Here is a 20,466-nt window from a genome sequence, read left to right as displayed (position 1 = left end):
ACAGAGGCTACTAAGGGTGATAAAGGAACTTGCAAACTCACTCCCAAAAGGCTCAATGCAACATCATGCAGAAGAAAGGGAGGAAGTCAATCAAGGGAGTCCACACAACTCCAATAAAACAGAGAGTTGCATAAAGGATGAGTTCATTGAACCACCAATTCAAGAAGTTCTTGATGAAGAGGATGCTCCACCCATCATACAATACCCAAATCCTGAAATCAAGGTGGTGAAGGCAATCAACATGAACACTAACAAAAGGATGGTGACCAAGAAAAGAAGGACAATATTCATGAAGAAGAAAAGGTCAACCAAAAGCCATCCCACCCCTACCCCAACAAGCAAGTTTACTCAAGCTAACAACAGAAGAAGGCTTGCTGGGGAGAGGCACTCAAAACAAGGGGCATTAACTTGCTCCCTTTTCCTCTTGAGGTCATTCCTCTTAACAAACTGGAAGAAGATGAAGAAATTCATGAACAACATGTCAAGCTAATGACATTAAAAGAGCGCTTGTTGGGAGGCAACCTAACCTCAGGTAGTTTCCTTTTCATCTTTATTTCAATAAAGGTTACAAGTTGTTTCCCCTGTATTGCGAGGAGCTAAGTTTGGTGTTCCACACCAAAACAATCCAAGAGTGAAAGTGTAATTCTAAGTTTGGTGTTCCACCAAAGGATATTAGTTAGAATCACACTACACTCCCAAAGCGCATTGCTAGCTCCAACCAATCAAGGGAAACCAATTAGATGTAGTTAGTCTTTAGTTAATAATTGTTTTGTTAAACAAGATATGAGGTTCTCTGCATATATGCAAGGTTTTGTACTAGGCAAGGAACTAAGTTTGGTGTTCACACACCAAATTAAGTTCAGAAGTTACAAGCATACATGCAAGCTAACTATCTCTCAAGTGCTTTGGGAACAAGCAACTTCCAGTAACTTTGCAGGAATCTTATGAGGAAATGGTACACCTTCACCCAAGGAAGTGAGGTAGCAAAGACTAGGATGAGGACAAAAAGAGGGCAACTAGAAACCATCACCCGAAGGTTGTATTTTTTACTTAATTCCATGTACTTAGAATGTTGAAAATTGGAAGTCCGAATGCACTTTTGATTAATAGTTACTCGTTAGTAGGAACCCTTTTTAAATTCTGTCTTTTAAGTTTTTCATTGCTTAGGTCTCGGATTGCTAGTCTGAATGTCATTACTGCATCATTTCCTTACTTACTTGTATGCTTGTCCTTTTGAATCAAATGAAAAGAGAATGACTGTTTGTTAAAAGACCAGAGTGGAGTTCATGCTATGGAGTAAGTTCCTGAGTTTGTGGTGTGGTCATAAGTTAGCTAAGTTGGTTCAACCACAAGGTAGGAAGACAACTATTTGTCCAGAATCATATGCTTGAAACACACCCCATGAGACTAACTAAATAACAAGATCCTAATAAGAAAAAGGGAAAAGAAAAAATTGAAAGTGGAAAAAAATAAAAGAAAAAGAGTAAGCAATAAGTCTAGGCACCAAGGTTTTTAATCTTGAGGCATGTGTCTGTGGTGCTCCTGTGTGAGGGATTTACTTGGATGAATAAGCTCTTAGGGGTGCCTTATCACTTGGTAACTTGGGTTAACTAACTCGGGATTATCAGCTGAAAGTCCACTATCAAGAGTAACCCTCGCTACAGAGCATTTAGTAACCCAAAGAGATGCTGGACACCAAGGTCTCAAGAAAGAAAATAAATAAACAATATGCCTGTGGTGTGTATGTATGGGGAAAGAGACTTGAGGAAGTAAGTCCTTAAGGGTGTCTTAACACCTAGCACCTTAAACCAACTGGATCGGGAGTGTTGGCTGAAAGTTTATCTTAAAGAGTCGCCCTCTTACAGAGCACTTAGCCTAATGACATAAATAAACCCTGAAATTACAAAAAGGATCAATGAATAAAGGTCTCATAGGGTGCAGTCAAGTGAGTATTCTAGGACATGATAAAAGGTCTGAAAGCCAGTGAAGGAATGAACCTAAGTTGCTATGCATGAAACCACCATAAAACCAGGAACATGACTTCCACAAGAATGACTCATTTCTCTTGGCATTCCATTTATCATTCTCTTGTTCCATTACTTGCTTAGGGACAAGAAAGCTTTAAGTTTGGTGTTGTGATGCCAAGGCATTTTGGCCAGTTTCACTGACATTTTCTTTACTGTTTTTAGGGTAGTTTCATGCATTTTCTTAGGAAATAAGCAAGTATTTGGTTGAAAATGCAATCATACCATGATTCAAGCAAGCATTGTGAATTTTGAATGATTTCATGAGAATTATGCATAAATTGAATGATAAATTGGATGATGCATGATCCCATGATTAAGAGCAAGACTTTGATGCATTTTGTTTGATTGATTTCAGGACAAAAGAAGAAGAGAAGAGCCACGTTAGTGGCTACGTTAGTTACACTAACATGGGCACTAACGTGGAAGGAAGGAAAGTCACAACGTTAGTGAGAAAAGTTAGTGGCATTAACTTTGAAGAAGGAGAGCATGGAACGTTAGCAAGGAAGACCCACGTTAAGAGTCACGTTAGCTACACTAATGTGAACTCTAACGTAGGGACAAAAGGCACCAAGCAACGTTAATGGGGAAGGTGAGCGCCAATAACGCTTGTGAAAGGGGTATATGCCAACGTTAGTGGAAAAAGTGAGTGCCACTAACGTTTTCGAAGCAAAAAGACCCACGTTAGCTTCCACGTTCACTACATTAACGTGGGAACTAACGTGGAAGTAAAGGGAGATGCCAAAGTTAGTGAAAAAGGTGATCTCCACTAACGTTGGTGAAGCAAAAAGACCCACGTTAACTAAGTTAACGTGGTAGTTAACGTGGGCAAAAGTCCCACCTGGCAGCCTGACCATGCCTTCTTCAAACACGCATAACATGAGCCACAAAGCTCTAAATGAGGTGATTCCAGTGGAATTGCAAAGTAGGATTCCAGAGCTTTCCAAGCATATATGGCACTACATAGTTGACACTAAATTTGAGGGAGAAAACCTGCCCCAAAAGTGCAAAGATGAACATGGTATCAACCTGTAGTAAGGCCAACTGACCTCTTCACCTTCCAAGAAGTGTAACTCGAGTTGCAGAGCTCCAAATGATGCACTTCCAATAGCGTTGGAAAGTAGACATCCAGAGCTTTCCAACGATATATAATAGTATGGGGTGGACATTGATTTTGAGCTCCAGAACCTGGAGATAATAAGCCCCTGGTCGCTAGCGTTTCGGGACTCACGTTTTCCATTAACGCTAGCAACTATGCCAGCGACTATGTCCACTTCAAAGGAGCATAACTTGAGTTATAGAGATCCGATTGAGGTGATTCCAGTTGCGTTAGAAAGCTGACATTCAGAGCTTTCCAACGATATATAATACTCTATAGTGGGCATGAAATTGAAGCACAAACAAGAGGCATCTTTTAAGCCCCAAAAACACCAACTGGGCAGCAAGTGCAACGTTAGCCACAATAACTCTAGCACTAACGCCACACTTGTAGCGTTAGTTTGGCTAACTTTAGCACCTGGACCTCAACTTGATTCACTTCTCTTTCAAGGACCACCCAACCTCAAGGAAGCAAGCCCACAAGTATCAACCAATCAAGGCCACAAGAAGCATCTAGAATAGGAATTTTCATTTAATTGTAAATTACTTTTAATTTCATTTTGTAATTTAGGAGAGCCTATATAAAGGCCTTAGTTTTTACATTGACGGACATGCGGGAATTAGGGGATTGAAGAGGGGTCTTCGAACTCCCTTCCCTCACACACTTTTCCTTTTCTTTCTTTGTACTTTTCATTTATGAATTTTGAAGTTTTATTTTCAGTTTCAATCTTCATCTTTACTTTTCTGCACTTTCTTTCTTTTCTATTTTGATAGAGCAATGATCAACTAACTCTTTTCATTAGGTTAGAAAGCTCTATTGTGATTCAATGGATTAAATGTAGTTCTTATTCTTCTTCTTCTTTCTTTTCTCTTGATTTTACTAGAGAGCTTTCGATCTTCATCCAATTGGGTAGTTATATTGGAAAAGAAGCTATTCATACTTGGATCTCTTTTGAACCTTGGAAGAGGAATGAAGAGATCATGCTAGAAATGCTTTCTCATGTTGTACTGGTGGACGAAATTGTGATTACACTTTGATTATGTAAAATTCATTGCTCTTTCTTTCCCTGGCAATGGCACCAAAAACATGATGCCAATACCATGGTTCACAACTTCGCACAACTAACCAGCAAGTGCACTGGGTCGTCCAAGTAATACCTTACGTGAGTAAGGGTCGAATCCCACGGAGATTGTTGGTATGAAGCAAGCTATGGTCACCTTGTAAATCTCAGTCAGGCGGATATAAAATAGTGATGGGGTTTTCGAAATTAATTAATAAAATAAGGATAGAAATACTTATGTAACTCATTGGTGAGAATTTCAGATAAGCGTATGGAGATGCATTCATTCCTCTGAACCTCTGCTTTCCTGCTGTCTTCATCCAATCAATCTTACTCCTTTCTATGGCTGGCTTTATGTAAGGATGTCACCGGTGCCAATGGCTACTTTCGATCTTTCTCGGGAAAATGGTCCAAATGCTCTGTCACAGCACGGCTAATCGTCTGGAGGCATCATCCTTGTCGTTGGTTGCATCCTATTCCTCTCTGTGAAAATGGTCTGATGCGCTGTCACTGCATGGCTAATCATCTTGGAGGTTCTCGATCATACTGGAATAGGATTTACTATCCTTTTGCGTCTGTCACTACGCCCAGCACTCGCGAGTTTGAAGTTCGTCACAGTCATTCAATCCCAGAGTTCTACTCGGAATACCACGGATAAGGTTTAGACTTTCCGGACCCTCATGAATGCCACCATCAATCTAGCTTATACCACGAAGATTCTGATTAAGAGATCTAAGAGATACTCATTCAATCCAATGTAGAACGGAAGTGGTTGTCAGGCACGCGTTCATAGGGAATGATGATGATTGTCACGTTCATCACATTCAGGTTGAAGTGCGAATGAATATCTTAGAAGCGGAACAAGTGAATTTAATAGAAAACAGTAGTACTTTGCATTGATCTTTGAGGAACAGCAGAGCTCCACACCTTAATCTATGGAGTGTAGAAACTCTACCGTTAAAAATACATAAGTGAAAGATCCAGGCATGGCCGAATGGCCAGCCCCTCTGATCTAAGAACCAGGTGTCCAAAGATGATCCAAAGATCCAAAGATGTAAAATACAATAGTAAAAGGTCCTATTTATAATAAACTAGCTACTAGGGTTTACAGAAGTAAGTAATTGATGCATAAATCCACTTCCGGGGCCCACTTGGTCTGTGCTTGGGCTGAGCTTGAATGTTACACGTGCAGAGGCTCTTTCTGGAGTTGAACGCCAGCTTTTGTGCCATTTTGGGCGTTGAACTCCACTTTGCAACTTGTTTCTGGCGCTGGATGCCAGAATTGGGCAGAGAGCTGGCGTTGAACGCCAGTTTGCGTCATCTAAACTTGGGCAAAGTATGGACTATTATACATTGCTGGAAAGCCCTGGATGTCTACTTTCCAACGCAATTAGAAGCGCGCCATGTCGAGTTCTGTAGCTCAAGAAAATCCACTTTGAGTGCAGGGAGGTCAGAATCCAACAGCATCAGCAGTCCTTCTTCAACCTCTGAATCTGATTTTTGCTCAAGTCCCTCAATTTCAGCCAGAAAATACCTAAAATCACAGAAAAACACACAAACTCATAGTAAAGTCCAGAAATGTGAATTTAACATAAAAACTAATGAAAATATCCCTAAAAGTAACTAGATCCTACTAAAAACATACTAAAAACAATGTCAAAAAGCGTACAAATTATCCGCTCATCACAACACCAAACTTAAATTGTTGCTTGTCCCCAAGCAACTGAAAATTAAATAGGATAAAAAGAAGAGAATATACTATAAATTCCAAACTATCAATGAAACATAGCTTCAATCATATGAGTGGGACTTATAGTTTTTTGCCTCTTGAATAGTTTTGGCATCTCACTTTACCCATTGAGGTTCAGGATGATTGGCATCTATAGGAACTCAGAGTTCAGATAGTGTTATTGATTCTCCTAGTTCAGTATGATGATTCTTGAACACAGCTATTTTATGAGTCTTGGCCGTGGCCCTAAGCACTTTGTTTTCCAGTATTACCACCGGATACATAAATGCCACAGACACATAATTGGGTGAACCTTTTCAGATTGTGACTCAGCTTTGCTAAAGTCTCCAATTAGAGGTGTCCAGGGTTCTTAAGCACACTCTTTTTTTTGCTTTGGACCTTGACTTTAACCGCTCAGTCTCAAGTTTTCACTTGACACCTACACGCCACAAGTACATGGTTAGGGACAGCTTGGTTTAGCCGCTTAGACCAGGTTTTTATTCCTTTAGGCCCTCCTATGCACTGATGCTCAAAGCCTTGGGATCCTTTTTATTTGCCCTTGCCTTTTGGTTTTAAGGGTTATTGGCTTTTTGCTCTTGCCTCTTGGTTTTAAGAGCTTTGGCTTTTTCTGCTTGCTTTTTTTTTTCTTTCTAATTTTTTTTCGCTATTTTTTTTTCTCTTTTTTTTTCTGCAAGCTTTATTCTTTGCTGCTTTTTCTTGCTTCAAGAATCATTTTTATGATTTTTCAGATTATCACATAACATGTCTCCTTGTCATCATTCTTTCAAGAGCCAACATATTTAACATTCTTAAACAACAACTTCGAAAGACATATGCACTGTTCAAGCATACATTCAGAAAACAAGAAGCATTGTCACCACATCAATATAATTAAGCTAAGTTCAAGGATAAATTCGAAACTCATGTACTTCTTGTTCTTTTGAATTAAAACATTTTTCATTTAAGAGAGGTGATGGATTCATAGGACATTCATAACTTTAAGACAAAGTTACTAACTACTAATGATCATGTAATGAAGACACAAACATAGATAAGCACATAACATAGAAAACGAAAAATAGAAGAAATAAGAACAAGGAATGAATCCACCTTAGTGATGGTGGCGTTTCCTTCTTGAGGAACCAATGATGTCCTTGAGCTCTTCTATGTCTTTTCCTTGTCTTTGTTGTTCCTCCCTCATTGCTTTTTGATCTTCTCTTATTTCATGAAGGATGATAGAGTGCTCTTGATGTTCCACCCTTAGTTGTCCCATATTGGAACTCAATTCTCCTAGGGAGGTGTTGATTTGCTCCCAATAGTTTTGTGGAGGAAAATGCATTTGAGGCATCTCCGGGATCTCATGGTGATGAGCTTCATACGCCTCTTGAGCTCCATGAATGGGCTCTCTTGCTTGCTCTATCTTTTTCTTAGTGATGGGCTTGTCCTCTTTAATGAGGATATCTCCCTCTATGTCAACCCCAGCCGAATTGCATAGGTGGAAAATGAGGTGAGGAAAGGCTAACCTTGCCATAGTGGAGGACTTGTCAGCCACCTTGTAGAGTTCTTGAGGTATAATCTCATGAACTTCCACCTCTTCTCCAATCATGATGCTATGGATCATGATGGCCCGGTCTATAGTAACTTCAGACCGGTTGCTAGTGGGAATGATTGAGCATTGAATGAACTCCAACCATCCTCTAGCTACAGGCTTAAGGTCCAGTCTTCTTAGTTGAACCGGTTTGCCTTTTGAGTCAATTTTCCATTGAGCTCCTTCTACACATATGTCCATAAGGACTTGGTCCAACCTTTGATCAAAGTTGACTCTCCTTGTATAGGGGCGTGCGTTCTCTTCCATGTTTGGCAAGTTGAACGCCAACCTCACATTTTCCGGACTAAAATCTAAGTATTTCCCCCGAACCATTGTAACATAGTTCTTTGGATCCGGGTTCTTACTTTGATCATGGTTCTTGGTGATCCATGCATTGGCATAGAACTCTTGAACCATTAGGATGCCGCCTTGTTGGATGGGATTTGTTAGAACTTCCCAACCTCTTCTTTGAATTTCATGTCGAATCTCCGGATACTCATTTCTTTTGAGTTTGAAAGGGACCTTGGGGATCACCTTCTTCTTGGCCACAACATCATAGAAATGGTCTTGATCGGCTTTGGAGATGAACCTTTCCATCTCCCATGACTCGGAGGTGGAAGCTTTTGTCTTCCCTTTTCCTTTTCTAGAGGATTCTCCGGTCTTAGGTGCCCTCAATGGTAATGGAAAAACAAAAAGCTTATGCTTTTACCACACCAAACTTAGAATTTTGCTCGCCCTCGAGCAAGAGAAGAAAGAGTAGATGAAGAAGAAGAAGAAATGGAGGAGAGGGAGAAGGGGTTGTGTTTCGGCCAAGAAGAGAAGAGAGGGTTGTGTTGTGTGAAAATGAGGAAGAATGGAGGGTTATATATAGGGATGGGAGGGGGGTGGAGGTTCGGCCATTTAGGGTGGGTTTGGGTGGGAAATTGATTTTGAATTTTGAAGGTAGGTGGAGTTTATGAGGTAGGTTTATGGGGATGAGTGGATGGATGTGAGTGGTGAGGAGGTGATAAGAAGTGAGTGGAGGTAAGTGGGGATCCTGTGGGGTCCACAGATCCTGGGGTGATCCTGTGGGGTCCACAGATCTTGAGATGATCCTGTGGGGTCCACAGATCCTGAGGTGTTCAAGGATTTACAACCTTGCACCAAATTAGGCATGTAAAATGCCCTTGCACACAACTCTGGGCGTTCAGCGCCAGGTTGGTGCCCATTTTGGGCATTCAACGCCCATTTGTTGCCCATTTCTGGCGTTGAACGCCAGAACCATACTTGTTCTGGGCGTTCAGCACCAGCTCCTCTCCAGGGTGCAATTCTGGCGTTCAGCGCCCAGATGATGCCCATTTTGGGCGTTCAGCACCCAGATACTGTCCATTTTGGGCGTTCAGCGCCGGAACCATGCTCTGTTCTGGCGTTGAACGCCAGGCAGATGCTTCCTCCAGGGTGTGATTTTTCTTCTGCTGTTTTTGATTCCGTTTTCAATTTTTATATTTACTTTGTGACTCCTCATGATCATGAACCTATAAAGACATATAACTAAGAAAAAAATATAGTTAGATAAATAAAAATTGGGTTGCCTCCCAACAAGCGCTTCTTTAATGTCAATAGCTTGACAGTGGGCTCTCATGGAACCTTACAGATGTTCAGAGCATTGTTGAGACTCTCCAACACCAAACTTAGAGTTTGGATATGGGAGTTCAACACCAAACTTAGAGTTTGGTTGTGGCCTCCCAACACCAAACTTACAGTTTGACTGTGGGGGCTTTGTTTGACTCTGCTTTGAGAGAAGCTTTTTCTGCTTCCTCTCCATGGATGCAGAGGGTGATCCTTGAGTTGTAGACACAAGGTTGTCCTTATTTATTTGAAGGATCAATTCTCCTCTGTCCACGTCAATCACAGCTCTTGCTGTGGCTAGGAAAGGTCTTCCTAGGATGATGGATTCATCCTCTTCCTTTCTAGTATCTAGGACTATGAAATCAGCAGGGATGTAAAGGCCTTCAACCTGTACTAACACGTCCTCTACTTGTCCATAAGCCTGTTTTCTTGAATTATCTGCCATCTCTAATGAGATTTTAGCAGCTTGCACCCCATAGATTCCCAGTTTCTCTATTACAGAGAGGGGCATGAGGTTTATTCCTGAACCAAGGTCACACAGAGCCTTAAAGATCATGGTGCCTATGGTACAAGGTATTATGAACTTTCCAGGATCCTGTCTCTTCTGAGGCAATGTCAGTTGATCCAGATCACTTAGTTCATTGATAAACAAGGGAGGTTCATCTTCCCAAGTATCAAAGCCAAATAATTTGGCATTTAGCTTCATGATTGCACCAAGGAACTTGGCAGCTTGCTCTTCAGTAACTTCCTCATTCTCTTCAGAAGAGGAATACTTATCAGAGCTCATGAATGGCATAAGGAGGTTCAATGGAATCTCTATGGTCTCTAGATGAGTCTCAGATTCATTTGGTTCCTCAGAGGGAAACTCCTTATTGATCACTGGACGTCCCAGGAGGTCTTCCCCCTTGGGATTCACGTCCTCTCCTTCCCTTACAGGTTCGGCCATGATGCTTATGTCAATGGCCTTGCACTCTCCCTTTGGATTTTCTTCTGTATTGCTTGGGAGAGTGCTAGGAGGGATTTCAGTGATCCTTTTACTCAGCTGGCCCACTTGTGCTTCCAAATTTCTAACGGAAGACCTTGTTTCATTCATGAAACTTACAGTGGCCTTAGATAGATCAGAGACTAAGTTTGCTAAATTAAAAGTATTTTGTTCAGAGTTCTCTGTCTGTTACTGAGTGGATGATGGAAAAGGTTTATTATTATTAAACCTGTTCCTTCCACCATTATTAAAGCCTTGTTGAGGCCTTTGATCCTTCCATGAGAGATTTGGATGATTTTTCCATGATGGATTATAGGTATTTCCATAAGGTTCACCTAAGTAATTCACCTCTGCTATTGCAGGGTTTTCAGGATCATTAGCTTCTTCTGCATAAGAAGCCTCTTGAGTACTGTTGGATGCAGCTTGCATTCCATTCAGACTCTGAGAAATCATATTGACTTGCTGAGTCAATATTTTGTTCTGAGCCAATATGGCATTCAGAGTATCAACTTCAAGAACTCCCTTCTTCATAGGCGTCCCATTACTCACAGGATTCCTCCCAGAAATGTACATGAACTGGTTATTAGCAATCATGTCAATGAGTTCTTGAGCTTCTGCAGGTGTTTACTTTAGGTGAATGGATCCACCTGCAGAAGTATCCAATGACATCTTTGATAGCTCAGATAAACCATCATAGAAGATATCCAGGATGGTCCATTCTGAAAGCATGTCAGAAGGACACTTTTTTGTCAGCTGCTTGTATCTTTCCCAAGCTTCATAGAGGGATTCACCTTCTTTCTGTCTGAAGGTTTGAACATCAGCTCTAAGCTTGCTCAGCTTTTGAGGAGGAAAGAACTTGGCTAAGAAAGCCGTGACCAGCTTATCCCAAGAGTTCAGGCTGTCTTTGGGTTGAGAGTCCAACCACACTCTAGCTCTGTCTCTTACAGCAAAAGGGAAAAGCATGAGCCTGTAGACTTCAGGATCTACTCCATTAGTCTTAACAGTATCACAGATCTGCAAGAATTCAGTTAAGAACTGAAAAGGATCTTCAGATGGAAGTCCGTGAAACTTGCAGTTTTGCTGCATCAGAGAAACTAGCTGAGGTTTCAGCTCAAAATTGTTTGCTCCAATGGTAGGAATGGAGATGCTTCTTCCATGTAAATTGGAATTAGGTGCAGTAAAGTCACCAAGCATTCTCCTTGCATTATTGTTGTTGGGTTCGGCTGCCATCTCCTTTACTTCTTCGAAATTTTCAATAAGGTTGTCTCTGGATTGTTGTAATTTAGCTTCTCTTAGTTTTCTTTTCAGAGTCCTTTCAGGTTCTGGATCAGCTTCAACAAGAATGCCTTTTTCTTTATCCCTACTCATAAGAAAGAGAAGAGAAAAAGAAGAGAAGAGGAATCCTCTATGTCACAGTAACGAGGTTCCTTATTGTTAGTAGAAGAAGAGAAGAAGAAAAAAATTCGAACACAGATAGAAGAGGGGGTTCGAATTTGGTGAGTGATGTGAGGAAGAGATGTTAGTAGATGAATAAATAAATAGAATAAGATGAGAGAGGGAGAGGATTTTCGAAAATAATTTTTGAAAAAGGTTAGTAAAATTTTCGAAAATAGTTTTAGAAAAAGGTTAGTAATTTTCGAAAATTAAAATCAAAAATTAAAATAATTAGTTAAATAAAAATAAATAAATTTTGAAAAAGGGGGAGATATTTTCAAAAATTGGAGAGAGAGAGTTAGTTAGGTAGTTTTCAAAAAGATAAGAAATAAACAAAAAGTTAGTTAGTTAGTTGAAATAAATTTGAAAATCAATTTTGAAAAGATAAGAAGTTAGGAAGTTAGAAAAGATATTTTGAAATCAAATTTTTGAAAAAGATAAGATAAGAAGATATTTTTGAAAACATATGATTGAAATTAGTTTTTGAAAAAGATTTGATTTTTAAAATCACAATTAATGACTTGATTCACAAGAAATCAAAAGATATGATTCTCGAACTCAAAGTTTGAATCTTTCTTAACAAGTAAGTAACAAACTTGAAATTTTTGAATCAAAACATTAATTGTTATTGTTATTTTCGAAAATTTGATATAAAAATAAGGAAAAGATTTTTGAAAAATATTTTAAAAATTTTCGAAAATAACTAAGAAAAATGAAAAAGATTTGATTTTTGAAAAAGATTTTGAAAAAGATAGTATTTTTTTAAATTGAAAATTTGATTTGACTCATGAAAACAACTAGATTTTAAAAATTTTTGAAAAAGTCAAATCTAATTTTCGAAATTTTAAGAGAGAAAAAGGGGGAGATATTTTTTTGATTTTTGAATTTTTATGATGAGAGAGAAAAATTAAAACATCATTTTCATGTTTTTCTCTTTTATTTTTGAATCAAAACAAGGAATGCATGCAAGAACACTATGAATGTCAAGATGAACACCAAGAACACTATGAAGATCATGATGAACATCAAGAACATTTTTGAAAATTTTTATATGCAAAGAAAACATGCAAGACACCAAACTTAGAAATCTTTCATGTTTAGACTCTATGAATGCAAGAATGCATATGAAAAACAAGAAAAGACACAAAACATGAAAACATCAAGATCAAACAAGAAGACTTACCAAGAACAACTTGAAGATCATGAAGAACACTATGAATACATGAATTTTTCGAAAAAATGCAAGATGAATATGCAATTGACACCAAACTTATAACATGACACATGACTCAAACAAGAAACACAAAAAATATTTTTGATTTTTACGATTTTCTAATTTTTTTGTATATATTTTTTTTTTTGAAAATTATTGTGAAAAATAAAAATAAGGATTCCAAAATTTTTAATATGAATTCCAGGAATCTTATGCTTTTTAGTCTAAAGCTCCAATCAAAGGGTCAGGCATGGCTTAATAGCCAGCCAAGCTTTAGTAAAAATATGAGTGTAATTCATTTAATTTTAAGCCAAAACCTCAGTCCAAAAGAATTTAGACATGGCTTTACAGCCAGCCAGGCTTTAGCATGCTTCATGAAACACTAGAATTCATTCTTAAAAATTCTGAAGAAAAATATATTTTTGAAAACATTTTTTTTTTTGAAATTTTTTTCGAAAACAAAGGAGAAATTTTTGAAAGATTTTTGAAAAATTTTTGAAAATAAAAAAGAAAATTACCTAATCTGAGCAACAAGATGAACCGTCAGTTGTCCAAACTCGAACAATCCCCGGCAACGGCGCCAAAAACTTGGTGGACGAAATTGTGATTACACTTTGATTATGTAAAATTCATTGCTCTTTCTTTCCCTGGCAATGGCACCTAAAACATGATGCCAATACCATGGTTCACAACTTCGCACAACTAACCAGCAAGTGCACTGGGTCGTCCAAGTAATACCTTACGTGAGTAAGGGTCGAATCCCACGGAGATTGTTGGTATGAAGCAAGCTATGGTCACCTTGTAAATCTCAGTCAGGCGGATATAAAATAGTGATGGGGTTTTCGAAATTAATTAATAAAAAAAGGATGGAAATACTTATGTAACTCATTGGTGAGAATTTTAGATAAGCGTATGGAGATGCATTCGTTCCTCTGAACCTCTGCTTTCCTGCTGTCTTCATCCAATCAATCTTACTCCTTTCTATGGCTGGCTTTATGTAAGGATGTCACCGGTGCCAATGGCTACTTTCGATCTCTCTCGGGAAAATGGTCCAAATGCTCTGTCACAGCACGGCTAATCGTCTGGAGGCATCATCCTTGTCGTTGGTTGCATCCTATTCCTCTCTGTGAAAATGGTCCGATGCGCTGTCACTGCATGGCTAATCATCTTGGAGGTTCTCGATCATACTGGAATAGGATTTACTATCCTTTTGCGTTTGTCACTACGCCCAGCACTCGCGAGTTTGGAGTTCGTCACAGTCATTCAATCCCAGAGTCCTACTCGAAATACCACGGACAAGGTTTAGACTTTCCGGACCCTCATGAATGCCGCCATCAATATAGCTTATACCACGAAGATTCTGATTAAGAGATCTAAGAGATACTCATTCAATCTAATGTAGAACGGAAGTGGTTGTCATGCATGCATTCATAGGGAATGATGATGATTGTCACGTTCATCACATTCAGGTTGAAGTGCGAATGAATATCTTAGAAGCGGAACAAGTGAATTGAATAGAAAACAGTAGTACTTTGCATTAATCTTTGAGGAACAGCAGAGCTCCACACCTTAATCTATGGAGTGTAGAAACTCTACCGTTAAAAATACATAAGTGAAAGATCCAGGCATGGCCGAATGGCCAGCCCCTCTGATCTAAGAACCAGGCGTCCAAAGATGATCCAAAGATCCAAAGATGTCTAATACAATAGTAAAAGGTCCTATTTATAATAAACTAGCTACTAGGGTTTACAAAAGTAAGTAATTGATGCATAAATCCACTTGCGGGGCCCACTTGGTGTGTGCTTGGGCTGAGCTTGAATGTTACACGTGCAGAGGCTCTTTCTGGAGTTGAAAGCCAGCTTTTGTGCCATTTTGGGCGTTGAACTCCACTTTGCAACTTGTTTCTGGCGCTGGACGCCAGAATTGGGCAGAGATCTGGCGTTGAACGCCAGTTTGCGTCGTCTAAACTTAGGCAAAGTATGGACTATTATACATTTCTGGAAAGCCCTGGATGTCTACTTTCCAACGCAATTAGAAGTGCGCCATGTCGAGTTCTGTAGCTCAAGAAAATCTACTTTGAGTGCAGGGAGGTCAGAATCCAACAGCATCAGCAGTCCTTCTTCTTCAACCTCTGAATCTGATTTTTGCTCAAGTCCCTCAATTTCAGCCAGAAAATACCTAAAATCACAGAAAAACACACAAACTCATAGTAAAGTCCAGAAATGTGAATTTAACATAAAAACTAATGAAAATATCCCTAAAAGTAACTAGATCCTACTAAAAACATACTAAAAACAATGTCAAAAAGCGTACAAATTATCCGCTCATCACAACACCAAACTTAAATTGTTGCTTGTCCCCAAGCAACTGAAAATTAAATAGGATAAAAAGAAGAGAATATACTATAAATTCCAAACTATCAATGAAACATACCTTCAATCATATGAGCGGGACTTATAGTTTTTTGCCTCTTGAATAGTTTTGGCATCTCACTTTACCCATTGAGGTTCAGGATGATTGGCATCTATAGGAACTCAGAGTTCAGATAGTGTTATTGATTCTCCTAATTCAGTATGATGATTCTTGAACACAGCTATTTTATGAGTCTTGGCCGTGGCCCTAAGCACTTTGTTTTCCAGTATTACCACCGGATACATAAATGCCACAGACACATAATTGGGTGAACCTTTTCAGATTGTGACTCAGCTTTGCTAAAGTCTCCAATTAGAGGTGTCCAGGGTTCTTAAGCACACTCTTTTTTTTGCTTTGGACCTTGACTTTAACCGCTCAGTCTCAAGTTTTCACTTGACACCTACACGCCACAAGCACATGGTTAGGGACAGCTTGGTTTAGCCGCTTAGACCAGCTTTTTATTCCTTTAGGCCCTCCTATCCACTGATGCTCAAAGCCTTGGGATCCTTTTTATTTGCCCTTGCCTTTTGGTTTTAAGGGTTATTGGCTTTTTGCTCTTGCCTCTTGGTTTTAAGAGCTTTGGCTTTTTCTGCTTGCTTTTTTTTTTCTTTCTAATTTTTTTTCGCTATTTTTTTCTCTTTTTTTTTCTGCAAGCTTTATTCTTTGCTGCTTTTTCTTGCTTCAAGAATCATTTTTATGATTTTTCAGATTATCAAATAACATGTCTCCTTGTCATCATTCTTTCAAGAGCCAACATATTTAACATTCTTAAACAACAACTTCAAAAGACATATGCACTGTTCAAGCATACATTCAGAAAACAAGAAGCATTGTCACCACATCAATATAATTAAGCTAAGTTCAAGGATAAATTCGAAACTCATGTACTTCTTGTTCTTTTGAATTAAAACATTTTTCATTTAAGAGAGGTGATGGATTCATAGGACATTCATAACTTTAAGACAAAGTTACAAACTACTAATGATCATGTAATGAAGACACAAACATAGATAAGCACATAACATAGAAAACGAAAAACAGAAGAAATAAGAACAAGGAATGAATCCACCTTAGTGATGGTGGCGTTTCCTTCTTGAGGAACCAATGATGTCCTTGAGCTCTTCTATGTCTTTTCCTTGTCTTTGTTGCTCCTCCCTCATTGCTTTTTGATCTTCTCTTATTTCATGAAGGATGATAGAGTGCTCTTGATGTTCCACCCTTAGTTGTCCCATATTGGAACTCAATTCTCCTAGGGAGGTGTTGATTTGCTCCCAATAGTTTTGTGGAGGAAAATGCATTTGAGGCATCTCTGGGATCTCATGGTGATGAGCTTCATACGCCTCTTGAGCTCCATGAATGGGCTCTCTTGCTTGCTCTATCTTTTTCTTAGTGATGGGCTTGTCCTCTTTAATGAGGATATTTCCCTCTATGTCAACCCCAGCCGAATTGCATAGGTGGCAAATGAGGTGAGGAAAGGCTAACCTTGCCATAGTGGAGGACTTGTCAGCCACCTTGTAGAGTTCTTGAGGTATAATCTCATGAACTTCCACCTCTTCTCCAATCATGATGCTATGGATCATGATGGCCCGGTCTATAGTAACTTCAGACCGGTTGCTAGTGGGAATGATTGAGCATTGAATGAACTCCAACCATCCTCTAGCTATAGGCTTAAGGTCCAGTCTTCTTAGTTGAACCGGTTTGCCTTTTGAGTCAATTTTCCATTGAGCTCCTTCTACACATATGTCCATAAGGACTTGGTCCAACCTTTGATCAAAGTTGACTCTCCTTGTATAGGGGCGTGCGTTCTCTTCCATGTTTGGCAAGTTGAACGCCAACCTCACATTTTCCGGACTAAAATCTAAGTATTTCCCCCAAACCATTGTAACATAGTTCTTTGGATCCGGGTTCTTACTTTGATCATGGTTCTTGGTGATCCATGCATTGGCATAGAACTCTTGAACCATTAGGATGCCGACTTGTTGGATGGGATTTGTTAGAACTTCCCAACCTCTTCTTTGAATTTCATGTCGAATCTCCGTATACTCATTTCTTTTGAGTTTGAAAGGGACCTTGGGGATCACCTTCTTCTTGGCCACAACATCATAGAAGTGGTCTTGATGGGCTTTGGAGATGAACCTTTCCATCTCCCATGACTCAGAGGTGGAAGCTTTTGTCTTCCCTTTTCCTTTTCTAGAGGATTCTCCGGTCTTAGGTGCCCTCAATGGTAATGGAAAAACAAAAAGCTTATGCTTTTACCACACCAAACTTAGAATTTTGCTCGCCCTCGAGCAAGAGAAGAAAGAGTAGATGAAGAAGAAGAAGAAATGGAGGAGAGGGAGAAGGGGTTGTGTTTCGGCCAAGAAGAGAAGAGAGGGTTGTGTTGTGTGAAAATGAGGAAGAATGGAGGGTTATATATAGGGATGGGAGGGGGGTGGAGGTTCGGCCATTTAGGGTGGGTTTGGGTGGGAAATTGATTTTGAATTTTGAAGGTAGGTGGAGTTTATGAGGTAGGTTTATGGGGATGAGTGGATGGATGTGAGTGGTGAGGAGGTGATAAGAAGTGAGTGGAGGTAGGTGGGGATCCTGTGGGGTCCACAGATCCTGGGGTGATCCTGTGGGGTCCACAGATCTTGAGATGATCCTGTGGGGTCCACAGATCCTGAGGTGTTCAAGGATTTACAACCTTGCACCAAATTAGGCATGTAAAATGCCCTTGCACACAACTCTGGGCGTTCAGCGCCAGGTTGGTGCCCATTTTGGGCGTTCAACGCCCATTTGTTGCCCATTTCTGGCGTTGAACGCCAGAACCATACTTGTTCTGGGCGTTCAGCGCCAGCTCCTCTCCAGGGTGCAATTCTGGCGTTCAGCGCCCAGATGATGCCCATTTTGGGCGTTCAGCGCCCAGATACTGCCCATTTTGGGCGTTCAGCGCCGGAACCATGCTCTGTTCTGGCGTTGAACGCCAGGCAGATGCTTCCTCCAGGGTGTGATTTTTCTTCTGCTATTTTTGATTCCGTTTTCAATTTTTATATTTATTTTGTGACTCCTCATGATCATGAACCTATAAAGACATATAACTAAGAAAAAAATATAGTTAGATAAATAAAAATTGGGTTGCCTCCCAACAAGCGCTTCTTTAATGTTAATAGCTTGACAGTGGGCTCTCATGGAACCTTACAGATGTTCAGAGCATTGTTGAGACTCTCGGATATGGGATTTCAACACCAAACTTAGAGTTTGGTTGTGGCCTCCCAACACCAAACTTAGAGTTTGACTGTGGGGGCTTTGTTTGACTCTGCTTTGAGAGAAGCTTTTTCTGCTTCCTCTCCATGGATGCAGAGGGTGATCCTTGAGTTGTAGACACAAGGTTGTCCTTATTTATTTGAAGGATCAATTCTCCTCTGTCCACGTCAATCACAGCTCTTGCTGTGGCTAGGAAAGGTCTTCCTAGGATGATGGATTCATCCTCTTCCTTTCTAGTATCCAGGACTATGAAATCAGCAGGGATGTAAAGGCCTTCAACCTGTACTAACATGTCCTCTACTTGTCCATAAGCCTATTTTCTTGAATTATCTGCCATCTCTAATGAGATTTTAGCAGCTTGCACCCCATAGATTCCCAGTTTCTCTATTACAGAGAGGGGCATGAGGTTTATTCCTGAACCAAGGTCACACAGAGCCTTAAAGATCATGGTGCCTATGGTACAAGGTATTATGAACTTTCCAGGATCCTGTCTCTTCTGAGGCAATGTCAGTTGATCCAGATCACTTAGTTCATTGATAAACAAGAGAGGTTCATCTTCCCAAGTATCAATGCCAAATAATTTGGCATTTAGCTTCATGATTGCACCAAGGAACTTGGCAGCTTGCTCTTCAGTAACTTCCTCATTCTCTTCAGAAGAGGAATACTTATCAGAGCTCATGAATGTCATAAGGAGGTTCAATGGAATCTCTATGGTCTCTAGATGAGTCTCAGATTCATTTGGTTCCTCAGAGGGAAACTCCTTATTGATCACTGGACGTCCCAGGAGGTCTTCCCCCTTGGGATTCACGTCCTCTCCTTCCCTTACAGGTTCGGCCATGATGCTTATGTCAATGGCCTTGCACTCTCCCTTTGGATTTTCTTCTGTATTGCTTGGGAGAGTGCTAGGAGGGATTTCAGTGATCCTTTTACTCAGCTGGCCCACTTGTGCTTCCAAATTTCTAACGGAAGACCTTGTTTCATTCATGAAACTTACAGTGGCCTTAGATAGATCAGAGACTAAGTTTGCTAAATTAAAAGTATTTTGTTCAGAGTTCTCTGTCTGTTACTGAGTGGATGATGGAAAAGGTTTATTATTATTAAACCTGTTCCTTCCACCATTACCAAAGCCTTGTTGAGGCCTTTGATCCTTCCATGAGAGATTTGGATGATTTTTCCATGATGGATTATAGGTATTTCCATAAGGTTCACCTAAGTAATTCACCTCTGCTATTGCAGGGTTTTCAGGATCATTAGCTTCTTCTGCATAAGAAGCCTCTTGAGTACTGTTGGATGCAGCTTGCATTCCATTCAGACTCTGAGAAATCATATTGACTTGCTGAGTCAATATTTTGTTCTGAGCCAATATGGCATTCAGAGTATCAACTTCAAGAACTCCCTTCTTCATAGGCGTCCCATTACTCACAGGATTCCTCCCAGAAATGTACATGAACTGGTTATTAGCAATCATGTCAATGAGTTCTTGAGCTTCTGCAGGTGTTTTCTTTAGGTGAATGGATCCACCTGCAGAAGTATCCAATGACATCTTTGATAGCTCAGATAAACCATCATAGAAAATATCCATGATGGTCCATTCTGAAAGCATGTCAGAAGGACACTTTTTTGTCAGCTGCTTGTATCTTTCCCAAGCTTCATAGAGGGATTCACCTTCTTTCTGTCTGAAGGTTTGAACATCAGCTCTAAGCTTGCTCAGCTTTTGAGGAGGAAAGAACTTGGCTAAGAAAGCCGTGACCAGCTTATCCCAAGTGTTCAGGCTGTCTTTGGGTTGAGAGTCCAACCACACTCTAGCTCTGTCTCTTACAGCAAAAGGGAAAAGCATGAGCCTGTAGACTTCAGGATCTACTCCATTAGTCTTAACAGTATCACAGATCTGCAAGAATTCAGTTAAGAACTGAAAAGGATCTTCAGATGGAAGTCCATGAAACTTGCAGTTTTGTTGCATCAGAGAAACTAGCTGAGGTTTCAGCTCAAAATTGTTTGCTCCAATGGTAGGAATGGAGATGCTTCTTCCATGTAAATTGGAATTAGGTGCAGTAAAGTCACCAAGCATTCTCCT

General features: G+C 39.9%; 2 non-coding genes across 2 annotated transcripts; both read left to right on the top strand.

Annotated features, from left to right (window-relative positions):
- Positions 1-10,813: 10,813 nt before the first annotated feature.
- On the top strand, positions 10,814-10,921 carry LOC148580618 (small nucleolar RNA R71). The gene has a single exon (XR_015896723.1). It is a non-coding gene; the product is annotated as a small nucleolar RNA R71 (small nucleolar RNA).
- A 9,068-nt stretch (positions 10,922-19,989) lies between these two features.
- LOC148580617 (small nucleolar RNA R71) lies at positions 19,990-20,097 on the top strand. The gene has a single exon (XR_015896720.1). It is a non-coding gene; the product is annotated as a small nucleolar RNA R71 (small nucleolar RNA).
- Positions 20,098-20,466: the final 369 nt, after the last annotated feature.

Source organism: Arachis ipaensis, chromosome B10 (genome assembly GCF_059453495.1).
Source record: "Arachis ipaensis isolate K30076 ecotype BB chromosome B10, ASM5945349v1, whole genome shotgun sequence".
Classification (NCBI taxonomy): Eukaryota; Viridiplantae; Streptophyta; class Magnoliopsida; order Fabales; family Fabaceae; genus Arachis; species Arachis ipaensis.
This window is presented reverse-complemented; position numbering and strand designations above follow the sequence as displayed.